A 6695-nucleotide genomic window follows, 5' to 3' on the forward strand; every position below is an offset into this window, starting at 1 on the left:
TTTTTACAGCTATAGTTATACCAGTACAATCCGTAAGATATAATGTACAAAGGTGTGTAATACACTAGGGCTCATTCCCCATCCTGTATAGGCATGTTATACTCGTGGAAGGCACTTTCATACTGCTATAACTGTATCTGCACTAAGGGGGTCTTGTAAGTATAGTCAAATTTGTACTACTTTTGTGTTTAGAGAAAGCCTTAGTGTTTTGTTTTGTGGCTTAATGCTGTCAACAAATTCGGTATTTCAAAGGACAGTGATGTGTGTGAGAACAAATACTTATTGTCAAAACCAGACTTGAACGCAGCATCAAATAATGCAACTAAATCCTAATTGCCGAGGGTCTCTCAGAGCTGTAATTTTCTATTGGGTTGGAACCGGAAATACTAAAATTTGACATCCATCTGTGCTGCAGCTTGATAGTGCAAAATGATGTATTAAATGTACTGAAAACCTGTTTCTCAGGGTAGACTATGCCATTCATGCACAGTCCTTGGCTGGGAGTGGTGTGGAGCTGTGTTGTCTTGCCTCTCTTAGCTCCCTAGTACAAAAGGAGAGCTGGCAGAAAGTGCTTCAGCCATTTAACAGGCTCAGCATAGTCCCCACCATTGTGTGGCCTAACCAGCTCTCCTGGCTGGCACATAGTGAGGCCAGAGCCATGGCTACCTACTCTCCTACACCTTTGGAGTGCTACACTCTGCTGGGTGCAGTAACAGTATTTTACTTAGCACTGAAAGTAGCCCAGCGCCACACTTTGTAAAGCTTCTTATTATTCTGTGCAGCCAAGCCAGGGCCAACCAGCTTTTAGTCCTCAGTTTCCAGACCTTGTTTAAAATAATGAGTCCCCTAAACATGTTCCCTGAAATAAGGGTTTGTCAAAATTCTGGGATCTCTTGAAATGGCTCTGTGAAAACAACCTGTGCTCTCTTCTCCAAACACAGCTAGAATGTAGAACCCAACAGATTGGAGGTTGCCTGAACCCCAGCTTTTAGCCTCTCATTTTGTAGCAGTGACAGTAGGACAGTTGAATTAGGTTAACTTGTACACATTTCATACAGATGGTAAATACTTTTTATAACCAGGGAGTTGAAAAGCTTTTCTTGGATTCAAAATCTAAAAATTAGGAGAAAAGCAGCTGAATAGCTGTTCTTTATGAAGGAAGTCAACATATACTATCAGGACTGAGTATTGAGCTAGAGGAAGGAACTAAGGGCAATGTGTGGAGATATACCTATCTTATAGAATTGAAAGGGACCCTGAAAGGTCATTGAGTCTAGCCCCCTGCCTTCACTAGCAGGACCAAGTACTGATTTTCCCCAGGATCCCTAAAGGTATGGCTACACTTGAAATTTCAAAGTGCTGCCGCGGCAGCGCTTTGAAGTGTGAGTGTAGTCGGACTGCCAGCGCTGGGAGAGCTCTCTCCCAGCGCTGCACGTAAACCACATCCCTTACGGGTGTAGCTTGCAGCGCTGGGAGCCACGCTCCCAGCACTGCAGCACTGATTACACTGAGGCTTTACAGCGCTCAGGGGGGTGTTTTTTCACACCCTGAGCGTGAAAGTTGCAGCACTGTAAAGTGCCAGTGTAGCCATGGCCTACGTTGCTTCCTTAAGGATTGAACTTACAACCCTGGGTTTAACAGGCCAATGCTCAAACCACTGAGCTATCCCTCTATCTACACTGGCAAGTTTCTGCAACACAACTTATACCACTTTTATTAAAACGTTGTTGTGTGTCCACACTGCTCTTTGTGATGCTGGAGCACATCCACGTTAGCAGCTCTTGCAACGGCAAAGACAGCAGAACATTGTGGTAGCTATCCCACTGTGCAACTGGTCACAGGGTGCTTTGGGAGGGGTTTGCAATGCCTCATGGGGCAAGGCACAGTGTCACATGATGCAGCTTTCTCAATCCCATCTTCCATGGGCATCCTACTACATTGCTGGCTGCTTTTCAACTGAAGTGGAGGGAGGTAGGAGAGTTTTTGACAGGAAAAGAGAGAGAGAGAGAGAGCGAGCAAGTGTGTGTGTGTGTGTGTGTGTGTGAGTGGAGGGTGGGGGCAAGAGTGTGTCAGCATGCTGTCTTGCAAATTCAGACAGTGGCAGGAAGCAACCAGTCCCGAGGTGGGGGAGGGGAAAACCCCTGACATCAGCCCCTGCCTCCATCCCTGCTCTCTCTCACACACACACACACACACACACTTCTGTGTTCAACAGCACAAGCATTCCACATTAATGGCTTGCTTTGTGTCCTGGAACAGATCAGCACAGCACACAAGGCCTGTCAGAAACGGTGCTCTGAAAGGGGAGGGATGCATGTCTTCAGGGTAGCCGAGTGCAAAACAATGAGCTGAGCAGTCATTTGAGGCATTATGAGACAATTCCGGAGGCCAGTTACAGCACGGAAAGCAATCAAGTGTTTACACTGGCAATAGAACGCTGGAGCTTCTGTGCAAATAGCCTTATGACTCTCCTCAAGGTGGTTTTTTTTGCAGCGCTGCAGCTGAGGAGTTTCTGCACACAAAGTGGCTTGGCAGTGTGTACATGTCTGCAGTTTGAACGCAAAAAGCTGCTTTACGCGCAGAAACTTGCCAGTGTAGACAAGCCAAAAGGACCAAGATAAAAATAAACATTGGTGTGACTTTTGGTCAGCTTTGGTGATGTTTGAAAGGGAGGTCCAGTGTGGAGGTGGTCTACAATGAAGGTTGAAAAACAAAACAGGCTCTTTTACACTCAGCTCAGTGCAGCATGTGTTTTTTGGAAAGACTTAAGTCTTCAGGGTTTCTATACCCCCAGTCACACAGCCTTCATTTGTAAACAATGTTGGGTTGGAAAATGCTGCTGAAAACCTCATCATGTTACAGACACCAAACAAACTAGTGGAATGGTAAAGGGTCTATCCCAAAATGTCTTTTTTTTTTTTTTGACTTCTACATAGCAACCCTCCTTTTGCTTTAAATAAATATACAAGCAAGGCAGTACTACCTCACCCTTTCTGTGTAGTTGTACTCTTTGGAACTTGTTCAACTGCAAAGTGTGCCAGTTTATATAGCGCAGCTTCTGCTGCTAGATCCTCTTGCCACCAGCTGTTATTGTAATTCACAATCATAATTGGGTGGTTAGCTATTTTGAATGAATCATTTGACAAATTTAGCACGAAAATCAGTTTGTAAGAAGAAAAATAGGCTATCTGTAACTGTTAAGTAGGTTATGAACAAGTTTCAGCCTAGGAATTGTTTATGAACTGTAGTTTGTAGATTCATCATCGTGTGCCAGGTCTGCTTGATCACATAGTATTGTTTCTGTTCCCTGATTGGAGGAGAATGTATGTAACAAAGAGGGAGAATCTGTGATCAAGTCACTGAACCTTTGATCTTCTCTGGAGAGGACAGAAGCAGCTTACGTGGTTGGCAGAATTATGGCATTTGTAATATTTTTCTTTCCTGGACACGTGAATCACACCTTGTTTTATACATCACTGCTAGAAAAACCAGGCAATTCTACACCATGCAATCTGATTTTAAAGTTAAGTTTGTTATTACATTCACACCACAACTGTAAGTTGCACATGTACATGCAATCCTAGCAATCAAGAGTGAGGTTGAAGCATTGACTGGCTATTTAATATTTGTGTGTGCTGGCTGTGACTATAATTGGTTATATTGTCCTGACTCCAAGAGAACAGTTACATGTCCGTGTCCACAGTAAAGTGAGTAATCATGTAGGTAAAATGTATGATAAGATCACACAAAATAGCAAGCTGAATATGAACTTTGCCCTTACTTTCACTCAGTTCAGTTAATGTTTGAAAGGAGGGTCCATTGCGGAGGTTTTCTAGTTCTTTGAGATGAGGTGGAAGATTAGCTTGCAGTAAAGCCAGATCAATTAATGATGGTGATTGTGAAATCCCTCAGTGCACCCTGACTGTATGTCTACACACTGCAACTAGACACTGGAAGCTGGCCTACGCAAGCTGACTCAGGCTCACAGGGCTTGGGAAAAAGGACTGTTTAATTGTAACGTAGATGTTCGTGCTTGGGCTGCAGCCCAAGCTCTAGAACTCTCTCACCTCACAGGGTCCTAGAATCTGAGCCTCAGTGTGCTTTCAGTATTTAAAGAGCAGAATACCACACAGAGGAGCACATACATCCTGCTGCCACAGCATGGAGGAGCAGGCTTGGGGCTGATCCTCTGAACAATATCATTGACTTCCTGAAATCTTTAGAGAGAGCTAGTCAATTTCCCCCAGGTGACAAATTAGGAGAACAAGCCTCCTATTCAGTCCCCTGAAAACACCAACAGAGTTAGTGAAAATCCAGACAGCCTTAAAATAAATAAATGAATGAATAAATAAATAAATAAATAAATAAATGTGAGGAAACAGATGCTGAACTAGGTTAGCAGCCCATGGTACCTCACTCACACCCAAGATATCACCTGATTATTCAAATATGATCAAACACTCAGCTGAGATTTTCTTATTATCTGATATGCACAAATTCAAAGTTGTGGTTTCTACAGTAATTACTTTGAAACAGTGTGTATGCAAACAATAATTAAAAAAAAAATAGAAGGTAGCAAAATACTATATAGTCTAAGGGCTTGTCTACACTTACCGGGAGATTGACAAGTGGTGATCAATGCATTGGCAGCTGATTTAGCGGGTCTAGTGAAGACCTGCTAAATCGACTGCAGATCGCTCTCCCGTCGACTCCTGTACTCCACCAGATCGAGAAGCTTAGGGGGAGTTGATGGGAGAGTGTCTCCTGTCAACATCGCATAGTGTGGACCCCACGGTAAGTAAGTCTAAGATACATCAATTTGAATTATGCTAATCACATAACTCATATTGTGTATCATAGATTGAATTTCCCCTGTAGTGTAGACAAGGCCTAAGAGAGTTACAGATGCTCTGGAAACATAACATTGGCATCCCAAACTTCCTTCTTAACTTAGTTTTTGCATTTAATTGTAGAATGCTGTTGTAATTCAGTATGTAAATTTCCAAGCTTTCAATAGTGCTAGCTAGGCACACTCTCCCTTCAATTCAGAGCAAATTTAAGAATGCAATTGTCATCTGTCTGGGATTAAAACAAGTGACTCTAATATTTACTAGAATACCACTTTGAGTAACAAAGGAAAAATTGTTACCTACCTTTTGTAACTGTTGTTCTTCGAGATGTGTTACTCATGTCCATTCCATTCTAGGTATGTGCGTGCCTGCGTGCACAGTTGTTGGAGACTTTTGCCTTAGTGGTATCCACAGAGTCAGCTGTGCCGCCCTGTTGAGTGCTGCGCTCATTTGTCAGTATATTAGGTGCCGCCGACCCTATGCCTTTTCAGTTGCTTCTTGCTGGCAACTCCGACAGAGGGGTAGGAGGGCAGGGAATGGACATGGGCAACACATCTCACAGAACAGTTACAAAAGATAGATAACTGTTTTTCTTCGAGTGCTTGCTCATGTTGATTCCATTCTGGGTGACTCACAAGCAGTATCCGAGGTGGGCTCAGAATTCAGTTTGGTGGCTTGTAGTACTGCTTTACTGAAGCCAGCATCATCCAGGGCCTGCTGGGTAAGTGCATAGTGGGATGTGAATGTATGGCCAGATGACCAGGTGGCTGCCTGTCCTGATGTCCTGGATAGGCACTTGGGCCAGAAAGGCTGCCAAAGAGGCCTGAGCCCTGGTTGAGTGGACAGTTACAATCACTGGGGGTTGCACCTTCATCTGATCATAGAAGTAAGTGAATGCTGGTGGTGATCCAAGAAGAATTCTTTGTGCAGATGCTGGGTGACCTTTCATCCTATCAGCTGCATCGACTTGCAGAATGGCTTGGTCCTTTCAATGCAGAAGGCTAGTGCCCACCTGATATCTAGGGAATACAGCCTATGCTTCTCCTCTGACATATGCAGCTTTGGAAAAGACAGGTAAGAAAGTGTCCTGGCTTGTATGAAACTGAGAGGCCACCTTGGGCAGAAAGGTTTGGTGTGGCCTCAGCTGGACCTTGTCTTTGTAAAAGACCATATAGGGCGGTTCCAAGGTGAGTGGGCTAATCTCGGAGACACGGTGGACAGATGTTATTGCAATCAGGACACGACCTTCTAGGACAGGTGAAGGAGAGAGCAGGAAGCCACAGGCTTGAAGTGGGGACCCAGGAGCTGCGACAGTACCAGATTTAGGTCCCATGTAGGAACGGGGTCCTTGATGTGTGGGTAAAGGCGATTGAGGAACCTGACCATCATATCCTGGGCAAAAACTGACCTACCCTCAAGTGGTGGATGGAAGGCCAATATAGCTGCCAAATGGACCTTGATAGATGAAGGGACAGGCCTTGGGAGCTTGAGATGCAGAAGGTAGTCCAGGATTAACTGCAGTGATGTTTTCTCAGGCCAAATGCCTTTATCTGACCTCCAGCAGTCGAACTGTTTTCATTTGGCAAGGTAGGCTGCATTGGTGGAGGGCTTTCTACTGCCGAACAGGACCTGTTGGACTTTGGCTAAGCATTGCTGCTCCTATGCATTCAACCATGCAGCAGCCAAACTGTCAGTTGCAGTGCCTCCAGGTTCAGATGCAGAAGACTGCCGTGGTTTTAATGGAACTTGGGGGGGGAGGCGTAAAACAGAGCCCCCGACCATGGGAGCAGAAAAGCGTCTGACAGGGAGCCCCTGTCGAGCCCTGTAGGAAGGCTTGGCAGGTCA

The sequence above is a fragment of the Gopherus flavomarginatus genome, chromosome 7 (genome assembly GCF_025201925.1).
Source record: "Gopherus flavomarginatus isolate rGopFla2 chromosome 7, rGopFla2.mat.asm, whole genome shotgun sequence".
Classification (NCBI taxonomy): domain Eukaryota; kingdom Metazoa; phylum Chordata; order Testudines; family Testudinidae; genus Gopherus; species Gopherus flavomarginatus.